The sequence below is a fragment of the Hemitrygon akajei genome, chromosome 9 (genome assembly GCF_048418815.1).
Source record: "Hemitrygon akajei chromosome 9, sHemAka1.3, whole genome shotgun sequence".
In the NCBI taxonomy this organism is placed as follows: domain Eukaryota; kingdom Metazoa; phylum Chordata; class Chondrichthyes; order Myliobatiformes; family Dasyatidae; genus Hemitrygon; species Hemitrygon akajei.
Genome location: NC_133132.1, coordinates 74,646,745 through 74,666,815, shown reverse-complemented (window position 1 = coordinate 74,666,815; position 20,071 = coordinate 74,646,745). Strand labels below are relative to the sequence as shown.

General features: G+C 39.4%; 1 protein-coding gene and 1 long non-coding RNA gene across 13 annotated transcripts in view; one reads left to right on the top strand and one right to left on the bottom strand.

Annotated features, from left to right (window-relative positions):
* The window catches only part of eya4 (EYA transcriptional coactivator and phosphatase 4), a 421,501-nt gene extending 401,816 nt beyond the window's left edge, over window positions 1–19,685 (bottom strand). For 8 of the 12 annotated variants that reach the window (XM_073056353.1, XM_073056365.1, XM_073056354.1 and 5 more), the window contains exon 1: window positions 19,181–19,684. The gene's annotated coding sequence lies outside the window, so the exon portion shown is untranslated. Of the gene's footprint in view, window positions 1–17,763; window positions 17,894–19,180 lie in introns of those variants that run through there. The other 4 variants (XM_073056367.1, XM_073056361.1, XM_073056352.1 and 1 more) reach the window with 3 other exon arrangements.
* LOC140733256 (uncharacterized) overlaps window positions 15,243–20,071 on the top strand; it is a 54,973-nt gene continuing 50,144 nt past the window's right edge. Inside the window, exon 1 of the long non-coding RNA XR_012100250.1 lies at window positions 15,243–15,354. This is a non-coding gene — a long non-coding RNA (uncharacterized lncRNA). The remainder of the gene's footprint in view (window positions 15,355–20,071) is intronic.

Genomic DNA, 20,071 nt, shown 5'->3' with positions numbered 1-20,071 from the left:
CAGTTGTTTTTCCTACAGGCTGCTTCTCTTATCCCCTGCCACCCTTGACTCGAAGCCATACCCTTCAATTACTCTGTCCTTGTAGATAGGAGGAGAGTATGGATATTTTGGCTCAACAAGTATTCAGCCAGATATTTTCTTGCCTATGTTTGACCTGACCAGATTCACCAGATTCATAAGGTTCAGAGTGAATATTAAAGGCTCCCAGAGTAAGACAGACAGACATATTGATGCACCATCAATAACTCACTCTGAGATGTAAGAAGCGAGATATCGGCTTTTATTGACTGGAAGAATGAACAACACTACATCCTGGAGAATGAGGCCGGGCTCAGGCCTCAATCGCCTTTATACAGGGGTCTGTGGGAGGAGCCACAGGAGCAGTCCAGACAGGTATATGTAGTTCACCACACATACTTTATTGATCCCGAGGGAAATTGGGTTTCATTACAGTCGCACCAACCAAGGATAGTGTAGAAATATAGCAAAATAAACCCACAAGTAATTAAATAATAAAAAGTAAATTATTCCAAGTGGAAATAAGTCCAGGATCAGCCTGTTGGCTCAGGGTGTCTGACACTCCGAGGGAGGAGTTGTAAAGTTTGATGGCCACAGGCTGGAATGACTTCCTATGACGCTCAGTGTTATATCTCGGTGGAATGAGTCTCTGGCTGAACGTACTCCTGTGACTAACCAGTACATTATGGAGTGGACTCCATTCATAACTCCATTCCATTACATCACTAAATGTACATCATTATCCTATCACTTTTGGTAGATCTGTCCTGTTGGTAGAATAGGAAATACTTGGAAATGGTAATGGAGTTGAAAGGCATGAGCTAAAAAAAGGTCTGACTCTATCAACTTTTCTAACTTAATGTGCTATCACAACTACCCTGTGTTAGTGAGATGAACATTGCAAGGTCAATTGAGCTTTGTCATGACCAATGTCTAATTTGATGCCTAGTGGTTTATCCAGTTCCATTCTTATCAGACCGGAAGGTATCTACTAATTGCAGTTGGGTAGCTTGCTAAGTCTTTCAAAGCACAGAACCCAACCACACTCTCAAGCCCTATAGAACTGTAATTAAAGACAAGACAGAGTCAGGAAGGCATTATGAACATTTTGGATTTTTAATGACAATTCAATAGTTCATGGTCACAATTACTGATATTGCTTTTTATTTCAGGTTTATTTGATTAACTGGATTTAGTTACCCTACTTGCCATGGTGGAATTATAATCTATGTCTCTGGATATTTAGCTGTGGGTAAGCTGTCAATAATTAAAATCATTGCACGTTTCTGTTCACAAAATACACGTGATATTAATCAGAGTTTTCCTGTTTGCTAACAACAATTTTCAAAGTCAATTACTTTTGTCATCATTCTGAGGAAAGAAATAAGGGGGTAGAAGGTCATCCTTAGTCACTTGTCACTTGAATATATACGCTGTACAACCTAGTGACATGCCTGTGTTCATGACCTGCCTCCAAAACTGAAATCAATGGAACTGATCTTTGGAAGTGGAGGAATACATATTGCTATTAGCAGGCAAGAATGAATATCTACCAGACCTCAGATTATATTCAGAAAAGATGCTACCTTTACATCAAACTTGCATTTGTTTTTCTCTTCCTGTCCCATACATTCACACCCACCGTGGTAATGGTCACTTTCATCCCTTGAGCAATGAGGTAATATAAATCATTTCATTCTCATTACCCGGGCACAGAGACAGGTTTTCTCTCCTGTGATATCACCTGGCCACTTACACTTCCACTAAAGCTTTTACTTAAAAAAAAGGATATAAGTGACTTAAAAAAAAGATACTCTATGAGATGACATGCCATTTTGTACTTCCTTTGAGCAGTAAAGAAATCCAAGTAATTTCAGACTCACTACCTGCTTTGACAAAGCCATGCTGTTGATCTCTGATTTGACCCTGCCAGAGGTAATGGGCTAGAGGTTTACAGAGTCTGTAGGGATGTTGCAGTTATTCAAAGAAGCTTTGAGCACACCCTGGATTTTTTTTCTATGTCCATCTGGTAATATCTTCTGAAAACAGAGCTCAGAAGACAGACACAAAATGCTGGTGGAACACAGCAGGCCAGGCAGCATCTATAAGGAGAAGCACTGTCGACGTTCGTCGTGCCAGGTTGATGTTGATGGTCCTGACGAAGGGTCTCGGCCCTTGTGTGTTGTTTGAATTTCCAGCATCTGCAGATTTCCTCGTGTTTGCTCAGAAGACAGTGTCTGTTTAGGGAGCCTGGTGTCACAACACAGTTAAGAGTAGAAAGTGGACGTTCATGGGGAATGCTAACATCACCTGCAAAATGTATCCCTAGTACTCCTGTAGCACATATGGCATTAAAAAGAGCCAGGATGATTTTCTTCAGTGGCTCCCAGCTGAGCAAGTCCCATTCTAAGGGAGCCAAATCCCAAAGAACAATAATATTGCAGCTTGACTTATGTTAAAGTTATTTTCTAATTGTATTGTGATCCCCCGATTTGGGCAGGGAAATTTGATGTCAGACCTAATGCACAGTTCAAGATTTGAATCAAATGGATGCACAAAGGACGATTGAAGAACTTGCTAAACCACTATGGCAAAATGAGGTCAGCCTGAAAATTATACTGTATCTCTAGACCTTTTCCTTTTGATAGTTAGATCATAGAATCATTGAATGTTTACAGGTCAGAAGGAGGACATTCAGTCCATATTGCCCACACCGCCTCTCTGCCAGAGTAATTCTCTTGTTCAACACACTGGCCTTTTCTCTGAAGTGTTGCATATTTTTTCCACCATTTGTCCAATTTCCTCTTAAAGCCCACAGTGAAATCCACCTCTACCTCAGCTGCATGCAGTGCATTCCAGATTCCATTCCTCATGTCTCACATAATTTTCTTCCCCTTTATTTTACTTATGTGACTATTTCTCAATCATTCCACCAATGGAACAACCTTCCATTATAAACTCTGTCCATAATGCTCATCACTTCATATATTTCTATCAAATCTCTCCTTATCCTTCTTTTTTCCAAAGAAAGCAGTTTTAGGCTCACTAATCTGCATTTTTACTCATCCTAGGAACCAGTGTTGCAAATCAACTCCAGATTTTCTCTTTAATGGGGCAACCATAATTGAACACAATGTTAGTTGCCATATTAAAAACAGCCACAATTGTGAGGCTAGACTAGTGTTTTATAAATGGTCAGCATGACTTCCTTGTTTTTATACTCAATGTCTCTATTGGTAAAGTCTAAAACTATGCTTATCTTATGAGCACTTTGTCAACCTGCCCTGACAATTTCAATGATTTGTTTATTTATGTTCAAAGAACCCTCCAGTCTCACACCCCCTTTAGGACGGTATCATTTATTCCATATTGCCTCTCCTCATTCTACATACTAAAACCTCATAGGCCATGCATCTGTCCATTCTCCTGCCAGTTTATCCTGCTAAATGTATCATTATCTTTTTGGAACACGGATCCATGAGCATTTTGAAAACAATCATTAACAGTAAGTTGTGTGCCACTTGGCCAATTTTATATCCATGCAATCAATGCTCCTTTTATATTATGGCATCCAACTTTGCCCAAATGCCTCTTATGTGGCACCTTATCATTAGTCTTCTGGAAGCCAATGGACTCTACATCATCTGCATTATCCTCATCATCTTTTATTTCCAAATCAATCTATAAAGTTGGTTAAACACAATTTATCCTTATCAAGTCTATGCTGGCTTGTGTTAATTAATCCATTCCTTCAGGTAACTATTAATCTCAGATAAATGTTTCTAAAAGCTTTCCCAAGACTGAGGTTAAGCCAACTGGCCTGTAGTTTATGAGCTTATCCTTACTTTCTTTTCTGAACATCACAGGAACATTTGCTGCTGTCCAGTCTTCTGCCAAGTATCTACATGGCATTGGAAAATTATGATCAATGCCCCAACCATTTTCTCATGTGCAGTACTTTCAAAATCCGAGGATGGTTCCCATCCAGTGCTGGTGACTTACCTACTCTGCCAAATTTTCTAATACTTCCACATTGTAAGTTTTCAGTATGTCGTGAGTCTTACCTATCACCTTCCTCATAAATACTTTGGAAGGACTCACTTTTCTTGTAAAGACAGAAGTAAATTATACATTAACAAAGCCTTCAGAATCCAGCTGCATGTTCTTATTTCTCTATGTGCTAAATTTTTTATCTGTTGAGAGAACAATATTGGATTCCCGTTTATGTTGCAGTTAATCTTTTCTTAAATGCTCTTTTTTCCTCTCCTATTTTAATTTTCTCTTCCGCCATGATTCTTTTGTAACCAGTCGGGTTCCCACCAGTATTTACAATCTAACACTAACATATATAGATTGATGTACCACTTACTTCATCCAGGGAACTCTGAATTTATTTATTTATTCTTCCTTTGCAAGTAATTGCAGATTTGCAGCCACTTTACTATTCTGGAACAACATGAAGGAACCATTCTGATTTTCACAGGCAATAATCAGAAACTTCTGTTGAAGCAGAAGTGCTTTTGAAGCACCTTTCATAAAACCCATAGTCAGTTTAAAGCTATATGTGTACTGACTCATAAAAGGCCAGTCATTTGTGAACCTGAAATTATATAACGTGCCTGAACAGGAGGTACGCATTTGGTATGAAAAATTTTACAACTTTGTGGAAAGGAATGTTTGAAAAACACAACTATCAATGCTAAACAGTTAAAATAAAAGGAGAAACAGCAAAATGTACAGCAGATCCATCAGCACCACAAAAGAGAAAACATACATTAAAATTTCTTGCAGAGAGTCATTAGTTCGAACAAGGGTCCTTATGTGTTCAACCATTTGAAAGAACTACTGTCCATTTCTAGAATTGTCTGGTTTTTTTTTCTCTTTCTGTAAAGTAATTCTTTCATAAGATTGAGTATGCATCATGGTATCAGGAAAAAATATTTTCATTTTAATATATGAATAATGAAAAGTTGATAAAATATTCAAATATGCTTCTGATAGATCACAACATGTAAACTTGTAAGCTTATTTTACATTCTTTGAATATTTTTTCAGAATTCTGTGGAAAAGACAAACTCAGATGTACTGTGCTAATATCAATCGATTGGGCACCTTTTAAAAGACATACAAATCCTGAATAAATAATAATCCCAATTCAAGTTATATATTTGATGCTATAGCTCATCAGCACATATTCTGCAAGAAAGATTTTGGAAGTGAAGCTCACCACTGGGGCTAGCAACTTCCAGAATCATCCATTACATCAGTTGACTTTGGTACATCAGTAGAGTCACTTGCCCTGTATGAGAGTGTTCTGACAAAAAGTTCCCATCTAAGTAGCTTTTTTTTGTTCCATTTATACAATCTAGCTGTTTTTACTAAGACCATTTCCCTTAAACTGAACATTTTCCTTGGTTAGTTCAGTGAGCAGATAATAGACAACCACTTTGCTCTGTTCTCAACTGCAAAAAGGCAAGGCAAGCTATGGCAGAAGATTTATTTCCTTGGGGATATTTGTGAACCAGGCAGGTTTTTTCAACAGTTTTACAACATGGTCGCCGTACTAAAACTGACTTTTTATTCTGAATTCATTTTATTCATTAAAGTAAACCAATTGTTTTGGTGGGATTTTAACCCATATTTAGGTAACTGATTCAGATTCATTTATCACACGTACATCGAAACATACAGTGAAATGCACTGTTTGCATTAACAACCAACACAACCTAAGGATATGCTGGGGGCAGCCTGCAAGTGTTGCCACATATTCCAGCATCAACATCGCATCCCTACAATGTTCACAATCTACTGAATAATTTACAGAACTGCTGCACTAACATAACTGATGGGTAAGCTTGCTGTCACTTCACAACTATCTCATCTGCTGATTTGTTTTGTCTTGGGCAAATTTACATCCTTTCCTTGCAGTGATGAAATGCCAACTCTGAAACAGTATCTGTAACAACTTGAAATGTAAGGAGAAAATGACTGTGAAGTGAGCTAGAACAAAAACAGTGAAACTAATTTTTGTGGTAGCAGTAGAGAAGATGTAAAGGAGGTTTGTGACAATGTTATTAAGACTGAAAATGAAGATGAAGGGAGCCTGACTCAGCCAGGATAGTTTTCTGTGGATACGAAACAATTTGCCTTTAATTCTTTTTGCCATTTACCTTCACTAAGGGAATTTACAGAAGTCTCTTAACCTAACTGAAAACCTTTCTGATGTAGGAGAACTTGGAGCATAGGGGAGGGAACTCAGTACAGAGAGAGCATGCAAACTCCACACGGACAGTATCTGAAGTCAAACTGCAGCAGCCATGAGGCAGCAGCACTAACTACTGCACAACCATGTCTCTTCAACTTTGTTGCGTCCCACCCTGCCCACACAGTATCTCTACTTAGGCTAATTTTTATGCAGCATTGTTCATAAGTCATAGACTACAAGATTCAATTTCCAAAGTGAAGAGATCAGGGTTGATCCACAGTTCATTTTGCAGAAAACCATATGTCAGAACTAAAGCTGAATTAAAAGGCTGCTCATGGCAGCAATGTTACAGCCAAGGGAAGATGGCTGAGTAGATCTGGTCATTCAAACAAGTGACTACACTGTCACAGCTGATTTGATGAACTGCACTGTGCTTTGAAGGAATTAAGCAATTAACCACTAATTGGGTAAAGTCTCTGTTTCTCCTCCAAGTCAGTACATTGACAATGTGTTTTTGGGACAATAGACAGTTTGCTTTATGTTATATGCCAATCTACCTTCAACTCCTGGACTGATGGACTATTCGCAATAAAAATCTCTATTAAAGTACATCTGATATTTTAGATAATTTGTTCCTAAATAATGAATTATTGTCTACAATTACCTACTGTGATGAATTAACTGCACAAAACATGATTAGTCTTTGACAAGGTCCTACTTGGGAGGTTGGTCAAGAAGGTTCAGGTGTTTGCGTTCAGGATGAGGTCATAAATTAGATTAGATATTGGCTTCATAGAAGAAGTCATCGAGTGGTAGAAAAAGGCTGCCTTTCTGATTGGAGTCCTGTGACCAGTGGCGTGCCACAGGGATTAGTGCTGAGTCCGTTGTTGTTTGTCATCTATATCAACTATGTAGATGATAACGTAGTAAACTCGGTCGGATTGAGGGTGTAGTATACAGCAAGGAAGGCCATCATAGCTTGTAGCAAGATCTAGACCAGCTGGAAAAATGGACTGAAAATTGGCAGATGGAATTTAATGTAGACAAGGAGGACAAACCAGGGAGGACTTATACAAGTGACAGGGTATTGAGGAATGCAGTAGAAGAGAGGTATATGGGAATACAGGTCCATAATTCCTTGAAAGTGATGTCACAAGTACCGGTAGATAGGGTCATTAAAAGAGCTCCTTGCCTTCATAAATCAAAGTATTGAGTACAGGAGTTGGGATGTTACATTGAAATTGTATTATTTCAACATATCATCCCATGTCCTGTACGAAGGTGAGGCCTAATTTGGAGCATTGTTTGCAGATTTGGTCTACAGGAAAGACATCAATAAGATTGAAGGAATGCAGAGAAAATTTGCAATGATGTTGCCAGGACTTAAGGACCTGAGTTATAAGGAAAAGTTGAATAGTTTAGAACTTTATTCTCCAGAGTGAAGGAAGATGAGGAGAGATTTGTTAGAGGTATATAAAATTATGAGATGCATAGATAGGGGAAAATGGCTCCAAGCAGTCATCTTCCACTGAGATTGGGTGAGACTAGAGATCATGGGTTAAAGGTGAATTATTTAAAGGGAACACGAGGGGGAACTTTTTCTTTCAGAAAGTGATGAGTGTGAAATGCACTGCCAGTGGAATTGTGGATTTGTGTTCAATTTCAATATTTAAGAGAAAATTGGATATGTATATAAATAGGTGATTTATGGGGGGCTATCTGCCAACACAGATGCCTTGTGCAGGAAGGCACAGAGTCGAATGTACTTCCTAAGAAGGTTGGCGTCATTCAATGTCTGTAGTGAGATGCTGAAGATGTTCTATAGGTCAGTTGTGGAGAGCGCCCTCTTCTTTGTGGTGGCGTGTTGGGGAGGAAGCATTAAGAAGAGGGACGCCTCACATCTTAATAAGCTGGTAAGGAAGGCGGGCTCTGTCGTGGGCAAAGTACTGGAGAGTTTAACATCGGTAGCTGAGCGAAGGGCGCTGAGTAGGCTACGGTCAATTATGGATAACTCTGAACATCCTCTACATAGCACCATCCAGAGACAGAGAAGCAGTTTCAGTGACAGGTTACTATCGATGCAATGCTCCTCAGACAGGATGAAGAGGTCAATACTCCCCAATGCCATTAGGCTTTACAATTCTACTGCCAGGACTTAAGAACTTTTTAAAAGCTATTATTAATGCTTTTTGAGACGGTGATTTAGATGCATATCATATTTTTTTTACTGAGTTAAGTATTGTATGTAATTAGTTTTGCTACAACAAGTGTATGGGACATTGGAAAAAAAGTTGAATTTCCCCATGGGGATGAATAAAGTATCTATCTATCTATGGTCCGGGTAAAGGTCAATTGGACTAGGCAGATTAATAGTTCTGCATGGACTAGATGGACTGAAGGACCTGCTTTTGGATTGTCGTGTTCTCCGACTCTATGAATAAAACTACATTCTATCATTGTTGTGACAGCATTGTGATGTAACAATGTACCAAAATAAATATCTTCAATTAATGGCTGATCAAAATGGGTAATATTCATCAAAGTAAAATATAGATAATTTTACCTATCTGGAAATATCTTTGAAGACATCAGCATTAAAAAAATAAACTTTCCTTTTGAAATCATGTACTTTGAATACATTTTGATAAAAATGCATACAGAAATTTCATGTTTGGATAGAGTAAATTTAACCTGTTATTATCATTCATATCTGCAGGTTCTGCACTATGAGATGAAGAGGAATTTCTGAAGCTAGAGGGTGGAGAATCTGTGGAATTCATTGCCACAGATGACTGTGGAGGCCAAGTAACTGGGTATATTTAAAGTGGAGGTTGTTAGTTTCTCATTAGTCAGGGCCTCAAAGGTTACTGGGAGAAAGCAGGAGAATGAAGTTGAGAGGGTTAACATATCAGCCATGATGGAATGGTGGAGCAAACTTGATGGGCTGAATAGCCTAATTCTACTCCCATGTCTATGGTCTAATTGTGGTGAACTACATATACCTGTCTGGACATGCCCCCTGCTGACTGCTCCTGTGGCTCCTCCCACAGACCCCGGTATAAAGGCGATTGAGGCCTGGACCCGACCTCTCAGTCTCCAGGATGTAGTATGGTGGTGAACCACTGCTTGTTCCTTCTTCCAGTCAATAAAAGCCGATATCTCCCCTATACGTCTCAGAGAGAGTTATTGATGGTGCATCACTAGTATTAACAGAGAGTTCACTTAGAGTGAACAATGCACCTTGATTACCGGTTGGTGTTAAAAGCATAACTGATTGCCTGAAATCTACCAAAGTACAATGCACCTAAGTAAAACTATAATTATAAATCAACTTACTTGAATGCACCTTCATGTGTACTTCTCATTCAATTTTCATCATACAGTATAAGGATCAAATTATTTGTCACAATGCTTGCTTATGAATCAGCTACATGACATAACCTTAACTTCTTCAGACTGAGAATGTACAGTGGTCTTTTGACAAAGCTCAGATTTGAGTCTCAAGATACTGCAGATGAGTTTACTGGGTGCCTGGTAATAGACAAGCAAAAACATCGCCCTCTAATGTAGTGAGTGACTGGGGCCTCAAATATTGGGGTTGATTTTGGCCTGGGAGAGAACACTGACATTGGTTTGCTTATCCTTCCAGTGAATTTAATGGCGTTTTATTTGATGACATTGGTGTAATTTTCCAAAGACTTGAAATGCTTGCTGTTGATAGTCCAAGTCTCAAGTGTTAGAGGGTGGGGATCATGAATGGCCATTGTACCATCAGTATGTGCAAGGTCTGGCAACTGATCCTTATATACTCTATTCCTCAATTGATCAAAGGCTGCCTTGTCACATTGATGGCAGTGGTGAATTTTGTCATCAATGCCTGCCTTTTCTGAGATGGGGTTCCCAAGGTAAGGGAAATGGCCAATGTATTCTCATGAACTTCTGTTGATAGAGGGAAGGATGGTGCAGCACAAGCAGATTGGTAGAGGACCTTTCTCTTATGAACATTGAATGTAAGGCTCATCCTTCTTTATGCTTCAGAATATGAGTTGGAAATTGTTACAAAGAGTCAGCGGCACTGCAAAGCAATAATCACCACATAATCTGTGACCATAATTGTGTTATCTTCAACCTGCTTTGGTGATGAACTTCTAGAAGCAACAGTAATTTTCAGTTTATATATTCAAGTTCAAGTTTATTGTTATTCCACTATAAACATGCATATAGCTAAACAACAGAACATTCCTCTGGGATTTATTTCAGTAAAGTTCACAATTTGTAAGACTATAGAGTTGAAATAACATATATCATAACTTTCAGAGACACACAAAATGCTGGTGGAACACAGCAGGCCAGGCAAAATCTATAAGGAGAAGCACTGTCGACGAAGGGTCCTGACGAAAGGTCTCGGCCCCAAACGTCGACAGTGCTTCTCCTTGTAGATGCTGCCTGGCCTGCTGTGCTCCCCCAGCATTTTGTGTGTGTTGTTTGAATTTCCAGCATCTGCAGATTTCCTCGTGCGTCATAACTATCAGAAATAGAAATGATAAAAAACACTAACATTTCTACAGTTTCTAGATATCTTTGTTTTACAATTACTCTAAAAACTCCATTCACCTCTCTATAAAAAAAATGAAACAGTCCATGGCTGCTTGAAACAAGACCCGGGCAACCCTCAGACATGGGCTGATAAACTGTAGGTAACAATTGGAGTGTATTAGTTTCTGATGATGACTATCTTTAGATAGATAGATAGATAGATAGATAGATACTTTATTCATCCCCATGGGGAAATTCAACTTTTTTCCAATGTCCCATACACTTGTTGTAGCAAAACTAATTACATACAATACTTAACTCAGTAAAAAATATGATATGCATCTAAATCACTATCTCAAAAAGCATTAATAATAGCTTTTAAAAAGTTCTTAAGTCCTGGCGGTTGAATTGTAAAGCCTAATGGCATTGGGGAGTATTGACCTCTTCATCCTGTCTGAGGAGCATTGCATCGATAGTAACCTGTCGCTGAAACTGCTTCTCTGTCTCTGGATGGTGCTATGTAGAGGATGTTCAGAGTTTTCCATAATTGACCGTAGCCTACTCAGCGCCCTTCGCTCAGCTACCGATGTTAAACTCTCCAGTACTTTGCCCACGACAGAGCCCGCCTTCCTTACCAGCTTATTAAGAAGTGAGGCGTCCCTCTTCTTAATGCTTCCTCCCCAACACGCCACTACAAAGAAGAGGGCGCTCTCCACAACTGACCTATAGATAGATAGATAGATAGATAGATAGATACTTTATTCATCCCCAAGGGGAAATTCAATGTTCCTCCAGTATGATATCACATAAACACAAGACAGACCAAGACTAACTGACCAAAAAAACCACATAATTATAACATACAGTTACAACAGTGCAAAGCAATACCATAATTTGATAAGAGCAGACCATGGGGAGAAGTTTCGCCAGATGTTCCTCCGTGCTTCACACATCCGTCTCAATCAAATCAGGATTGTGCACGGCCCCTACTTACAGATAACGGATATTCCTTACTGGAGTGGCCGCTGCGCCCTGCGTCGTCGCGCCGCCATCTTGATGAACATCTTCAGCATCTCACTACAGACATTGAATGACGCCAACCTTCTAAGGAAGTACAGTCGACTCTGTGCCTTCCTGCACAAGGCATCTGTGTTGGCAGTCCAGTCTAGCTTCTCGTCTAACTGTACTCCCAGATACTTGTAGGTCTTAACCTGCTCCACACATTCTCCATTAATGATCACTGGCTCCATATGAGGCCTAGATCTCCTAAAGTCCACCACCATCTCCTTGGTCTTGGTGATATTGAGACGCAGGTAGTTTGAGTTGCACCATATCACAAAGTCCTGTATCAGTTTCCTATACTCCTCCTCCTGTCCATTCCTGACACACCCCACTATGGCCGTGTCATCAGCGAACTTCTGCACATGGCAGGACTCCGAGTTATATTGGAAGTCTGATGTGTACAGGGTGAACAGGACCGGAGAGAGTACGGTTCCCTGCGGCGCTCCTGTGCTGCTGACCACCGTGTCAGACCTACAGTCTCCCAACCGCACATACTGAGGTCTCTCTGTCAAGTAGTCCACTATCCAATCCACCATGTGAGAGTCTACTCCCATCTCCGTTAGTTTGTGCCAATAAGACAGAATCTGATCAGCTACCTTTGACATTCGATTGTGCTACTTTTGCTAAGTACCCACTATTTATATCCTAGGGGGAGTCAATGATGACCAGAAAAATAATGGACCCAGTCACAAAAATATTGTAGCTACAAGGTCAGAAGCTTATTGGGCCCTTAACATCTTAAAAACCATAATCAAAATGCCACAAGTCAGGAGTATAATGGTTGACTCTCTCCAGCGTGGTGGTATCATTGGGAAGGTTCTCTTCTCCCCAAATTGGGATGGTCTCCCCCTCCCTGGATGAATGTCATTTCAACAACACTGAACAGCTCAACATAATTAGGGAGAAAGCAGATTACTTAATTATTTAAAAAAACATTCAACCTCTCTGCTGCACAAGTGCCATGGCAACAGGATGTATTAAATGGTCTTGGCTATTTTGACTCCATCTCAAATGCTTCTACAATCTAGAAAGCACATTGAAGCAACACTATCTGTAAGTTCCCTTCTGCATGACAAGATATCCTGACTTGGAAATGTTTCTCCTTCTTTCATCATCACTGGGTCTAAATGCTGAAAATCCTTACCCAATAGCACTTCATCAAGACTGCAGAAGTTCAAAAATGTAGATGAAGGGGAATGTGGTTGAATAACAAATGCTGAAATGCAAGCAATTCCCATATCTCATAAATAAGAAAACTGATAATAAACTTATCATTAAACAAAATGTAATGTATTATGAAATTCTTGCCTTTGCCATCTTATTTTCAATTTCAGATAAATCCAAACTTAAATTAATGATAATTCATTCCGAAGATCGTAAGACCATAAAACACAAGTGCATAATCATGCCATTTGGCTCATTGAGTCTGCTTTGCCATTCAATGATGATATCGAGTTATGGAGACAAACAAGTTAGAAATAACTCTGGCCCACTGAGTCTACACTAACCATTTACACTCTTTCCATATTAACCTTATTTTTTAATTTTCACAACCTTCTCATCCACTTCCTTCAGATTCTGCCACTCACCTACACACCAAGGGCAATTACAATGGCCAATCCACAAGTCCTTGGGCTGGGAGGGGAAACTGAAGCACACAGTCACAGCGAAAACCTATAAACTCCACACAGACAGATGCAGACAGGAATGAACCTCGACTAGCTGTCACCATGCTGCAGCCCCACGACCCCCTCTCCCCAGTCAAAAGCACTAATTTGGCACTACTTTGTCAATCGTAATATACAGCACAATATAATCATTAGAATTTAATGCATATTAAAATCTAGCCTAGCACTGTCAGAGAGCTAACTTTTGAATAAAACATGAGAACAAAGATAGAAGTGTATAAGATCACGAGGAGCATAGACAGGATGAAAGGGTAGTCTTTTTGCTTGGGAGGGGATAATGAAAACAAGAGAGTATATGTTTAAGATCAGGGGTGAGAAATTTAATGGTTCATCAGAGACAGCTTTTTCACACAAAAAGTGATGCGTATTCGGAATGAACTGCCAAAAATAGTGGTTGAGGTGAACACATTAGCAACATTTAAAAGCCATCCAGATAAGCACATGGATAGGAGAGGTTTAGTGGGTTGTGGGTCAACACAGACAGATAGACTGACTTTCTGGGCAACACATGCTATATGACTCTACGCATGGAAGACCACAGCACAGCAACAGCCCCTACACCATGCGTACAGCAACGATAATGTCAATTTAACTAATTCCATATGTTTGCACATGGTCTGTATCCCTCTATTCCCTCCCTGTTCCTGTCTCTGTCTAAATGCCTACTAACCAATGCATGGTATCTGCTTCTACTCCCATCTTTAAAACTATCAACACAAACCTCTCTTTCCTTGTCCTTCATGTGCTTCCCTTTCATAGATACCATTACACCATTTCAAATAAGAACTTAAGTTTATCCCTGGTGCCTTAATCCATTCCTGAATAAGCATATTGGATCTTTTCCTGAGCTAGACTTGATGATTCCCAACTAATGCTTGAATTGAATGATAAATCAGCACCTTTCAATTTTACTGGATGCCTTCTTCTACAAGTGGCAATCCAGCCTCAGGTGCTGGAAACTGGGCCCACCTCCAGCACTATTCTGATGACCTTTGACTGCTTGTCTTTTTTAGTAATGTCTCCTTTATTCAAAACATGTAACAGTATTTTAAATGGCGTTATCTAACTAAAAATAAAACAATTTAAGATAAAATACAATATACTTAATTTTAATTTAATTAATCTACCATTAATTAACATTAAAAAATCAAAAATATTGCCTCAAACTTACTTTTACTCAATGGACGATGACCCCATTCTATCCATGGCTGGCAGAAAGCTAAAAGGCCAAATTCAAAGTATATCCAGCACCTCAGCTCAGTGTTGTTGGAGTAAGTGATAAATCTGGTAGCTGGGCAAGGGTGGGTCATGTGCTTGGCATCTGACATCAATGGCACCTCCAACTTACACGTTGCTGTTTGCAGACGTGGAAATCAAAGATGTGCTGACTGTCAGAGGTGGAAAGGAGCCATTTTCTCTAGAGCTGCCAGTTACACCTGAGATTAATCCATCCCAACATGTTACTATGTTTACTGAAATATAACAGGGAAACATAATTTTTTCAAAAAACTGTAAATGATAATTTCAGCTAATGCTATGTGATAAAGCTATTCCACAGATGTAAAATTAACAACTTCAGCAGAACTACATGCCAGGAATGTGAAAAAAATAAAACAGCTGTATGACTTCTCAATAACAGTGAGTACATAACATGCTAATTTGTCTTAAAATACATTCTCAGCATATGGACATTGCTGGGAAGGTTGGCATTCATTGTCTATCCTACTCCTTTATGACAGTTATCATAAACCTACTTTTTAACTTTGTGTATCTCTCGAGGACACTTTAGAATGCAATTGAGTCAATCGCATTGTTATGGGACTGGAGTCACCTAGAGACTAGATGGTAAGGATTGCATTTTTCCATTCCTAAAAGGACATTAGTAAACTTGCAGCACTTTCATAATGTTCCAATAGTTTCTGTCTCTTTTCTTGATAGCTCTTTATATTGATAAATTTTAAAAAAATGAATCCCAATTTCGCCAATTCCATGTGGGATTTGAACAGATTTTTCTAAATTATTAGTCTAGTTTTATCAGGCTTAATAACTTGCCTATCTTAGGGAATCCAACTCAATGCAACTTATGTCTGCAGTTTCTTAATCAATTATATCAAGTAAAACATTTATTTTACACTTATATCAAATTAATATAAAATTGAAGAAAATATCATATACCCAAATTTTAAAAATATATTTACTTGTACATTTAGATCTGTGTCATCTGACTTCTTCTCTGCTGATTACCATTACTGAAATTTTTTTCTATGGAGTACTGTATTTACAGTTCACACCATGTACCAAACAAACGCCATCATGTTTGATTTTTAGCCAGACTATTTTCTTTCTATTTGTGGCCATATAAGATTATAGTGTGAATTAGACTAGTATAGGCCTGTGTTTTCAATCATTTCTGGGGGCAAAACAATTGAATTTCAACTCTATATATTCGTGATGAACCCACAGACCCAAGGCACAACTACAACAGAGCCTTGCTTACACTACTGTTACCTTTTCGAATTATCAGTTTCTTTTCTTTATTGAGAGATTTTGTAATTTCAACTATTGTATTAATTCACAAAATCCAATGACTTAAAGATAATGGTGTTGACTATATTAATCATTGTGTACTTAATATTACAGATCCTTCTGATCAATATTTTAATGAGTATATAAAACTATTTAATATGCAGAACAATGCTGATTTTAAAAGAATAAACAAAGGTATCCATGTATTAATTTCAAATTACAATCTCTATATGATATTTACTAAACAGACAGACCTACATACCCTAAAGAGGTATAGCAAATGCTAAATGCTTTTCGAATTTTGCATTTTCTATTTCATACTTTAAAGTGATTGAATCACTAAACACAACAATCCTCATTTTACTTCCTGTTCATTTATGATCATGGGCTGTTGAACCATATAAGTACAAATTCTATTCATTTTGCCTAATAAAAGATACATAAACGTTTCAGAGTATCAGAATTATTATACCAATGACATTGCAAAATAGCGGTGAGATCACATGAGTGGAGATGTAAGATTCTATTGCCAGTTTCTTAGCTCTACAAATGTTTTTAGAAAGCATTTGCTAAGAGGCTCAAAGACCGTTAATCTTCGATTTCCAGTTTGTTCACTTCTGTTTCATTAAGGAATAACTTTAAATTTCCTCTGTAAAACTGAGATCAGAGTTTTGATCTATTGATAATTCTCAGTCATTTATTTTCACTAGACGGTAATGTGATCCGGTGAACAGTTTATTAGTAGCAGCTTCTGCTTTATTCAAAATTCTTACCAAAACGTCTTTAGCGTGTATTATATTATTACAGTAAAGTAAAATCATACAAAATTAATATTTATAGTTTAATGCAATTATATTATAAATACTCCATTTAATAAATATGGTCAATAAAAATACGCCAGAAGCTTTTGTTGTATTTTTGTCCACACTTTCGCATCCCGTTTTTACTTTTAAGTACCTTTTCGGAATAAATTTATCCTTGTTGTATTTTCAGATTTTACACTGATTGTTATGCTTTAAAACACTTCAGATTAATTTAAAATGCCTAAATGTCATTGCGTTGATTTATTCTACTAAATGGTCGGGAATTTTCATCTTAATCTACCCTCATTCAGACCCATTAATCGGGTTTAAACGTTGCATTTAGGGTGGTCATAAGACCAAATGCAGGTTTCAATCGCTTTAAAAATGGTTTTCGTTTAAAACTTAAAACGTATTTATGAATTATTTATTGTGGATCAATATTTCGGCTATTGCATGTCCGTTATTTCCTCGTCTGTATTTATCGTCACGAACAAACTCTCAGCACTGACTGCGGGTACCTCGAAACTAATAGTTTAGCAAGCAGCAGTTCGTACAGACGGTACATCTTTTTCTGTTTACAATCCATTAATTGTCGTCCTTGACAGCAGATTCGCGCATATTTTTAAAAATCGTGCTCTAAAGCAGAAATTGCTCGATAAGGTTTTCCTGGTTTGTGATAACACATTCCTTGACTATTGACATGATGACTCGGTGCATGAGGTTACTGCAATGTGAGGTCGTATTGAGGAAAGTGCCTTTCGATTTAAGATATGTAAGTGGAAAATGCGTTGAACAGGGTTTTCGAAGTGAATCAATATCTGCCAATGAGAATACTCAGTCGCTGATTTAAGGTAAGGGCACATTGCGCCAATTATAAAGCATAAAATTCGGAAATCTCTTTCCGCATAAAAGAACAATCCACTACCTCCTTTTGTCTTTGTAATTCCAAACTGTTAGTGAAATGTAGCAACGGCTATAGTTCTAAACTGAAATGCGATCATAGTTTTTCCGCGGCTTAAAAACCTGGCTAAAATACTGCAATCGAAGGCACTGGCAGGCAAAGTTCCGATTTGAGCTTGCAACGTGTTTCATAAAAACAAACTCAGCGAGTTGAAACCGTATCGAAATCTGCACCCTATTTTTTTTTAAAACAGCTTCTGCCATCGAGAAGAAATATTGATTCATCGACCAGAAATATTAATGATCCACACGGGTGGGTGTGTTTGTCAATTTACCGCATGTTCCGCGTCCAACACTAGGTTATAAACGTCAGACCGATCTAATTTTAACCCTTTGCGCTTACAAAACAACACTGAAACTTAGTAGTTCTTTACCACTTAGGAAGAACCTTCCGTTGGGGCGGGGGAGCTAAGATTAGTGAACAAAAATATACAATTTTACTCCGAGGAGCACTATTAAAATATGGATATACTTACAATGTACTTTCTAAATATCTCACACTTTGCCCACAGTTACGACACTTGTTAGTATTTCTTATTCGGCGGAAATACATAATGTCATTCGCATATTTTAAAGTGATGTTACGACACTTTAGTCCGACATATGATTTTTTTCCATGATTTTCCCTGCCTGCCCCGAGATGTAAAGTGGTAAAAACGCGAAGAAGCTTGACAGCTAATCCCGACAAGGATCCAAACGGGAACATTATTATTCTTTGCGGGTGTAATGAAAACATGCTGCCGGGAAAATAACTGTTAAGTACGTGTCGTTAATCTGAAATCCAACCTGTACGTTTACTTAAGTATCGAATTCAAAAGGACTGTAATGACAGCCAGCAAGGAAAAATAATGGACGGCAGCCCATTGGGCTTGGAGAGTGAGACGATGGTGCACCAGCATGTGTGTACGAGAGAGACAGAGAGTGAGAGAGAGAAAGAAAGAGAGAGAGAGAGAGAGAGTGTGTGTGTGTGTGTGTGTGTGTTTGTGTGTGCGCGCGCGGTGTGTGTGTGCTGTAAGAGTATCCTCCTCACATCACGGCAGATATAAACACTAAATGCACGTGGACTTCCACAATACAATAACTGGCCTTCAAACCCGCACACTTAAACATCGCCAGTAAACAGTGCAGGGCGGACATGGCAAGATAGCCTCTGCACTTTGAGCACTGGACCGCCAGCGTACTGGTGATTCTACATTTACGTTTCCGAGAATCTGATCTGAATTGTCTCAGTTGACTTCTTATAAACTCACGCTCCCTTCATCACTCTGCTTTTTTAACGCTTAGCTGACAAAGTGGAAATATATTCTCGCCCACATCAGTGAATGAGACGCAGACCCAATCGTTTGCAGGGCCACATATTTTAAAAAGAAAAAAAAACTTACTTCCTCAATACAATTCCAGTTTCTTTCCCTCAAACCGTCTTGCTGGAAATAGTTGATTTCCAAGGTCTTCTTCGGAGCAGAGACCGAGGGGGCGGGGATGTGAACGGGAGACTGTTTTTGTTTTGCTGCCCCAGTGTCTGCGCAGAACGGGATGTGTGAGTAGCGCTTAGACCCGAGGATCCCTCTGACCCCGGGCTCGCGCTGTCTGCGGGCTCACGCACGGTACCCGGACTCGCACTCAACCCTCGGGCTTGCGCGCTCACACTTCGGGCCCTTTGGTGTGTGTGTGTTTGCGCGCGCGGCGGGGGCAGCGGGCTCGTGCTGATCCTTGCCCGCGCTTCCGCTCACTCCACAGGCTAGCGCTCAGTGTCCGAGGTCGCACGCACTCCGAGGGTTCGTACCCGGTCCTCGGGCTCGCGCTCGCGCTCGATGCTCCCTGGGCGCGTGCTCACTCTGAACCTGGACTGACAACTCTCTAACTCATAGATTCCCGCTCAGCCGAGATACGCGCAACCTGAATCCCACCCCCACCCCCCGCCCGGAACGGGCTCTGTCCTTTCATCCGCACGCGCGCGCTGTTCTTTCTTTCACGGGCACGCGCGGTCCCTGGATTTCACGGACTCGCGCCCTGATCAGTGGCTTCGAGAAGAGTGATCCCGGACACGCGCTTGGCCCTTATGTTTACGCGCAGTGCCCGGGCGCGTGGCAAGTCCTTTTGGTTCCCTAGCTCACTAATATCCTCTTCAGTCTGTTTCTGACTTTATGTTTGCACTCTTGTTTCTGCCTCTCACCCTGAGATGGTGCTTTGTTCCCATTTGTCTGATTGCTCCTACCTATTCATCTATCTTTTTCTTTCTTTCTTTCTCTCTCTCACTCACTGTCTCATAGGCC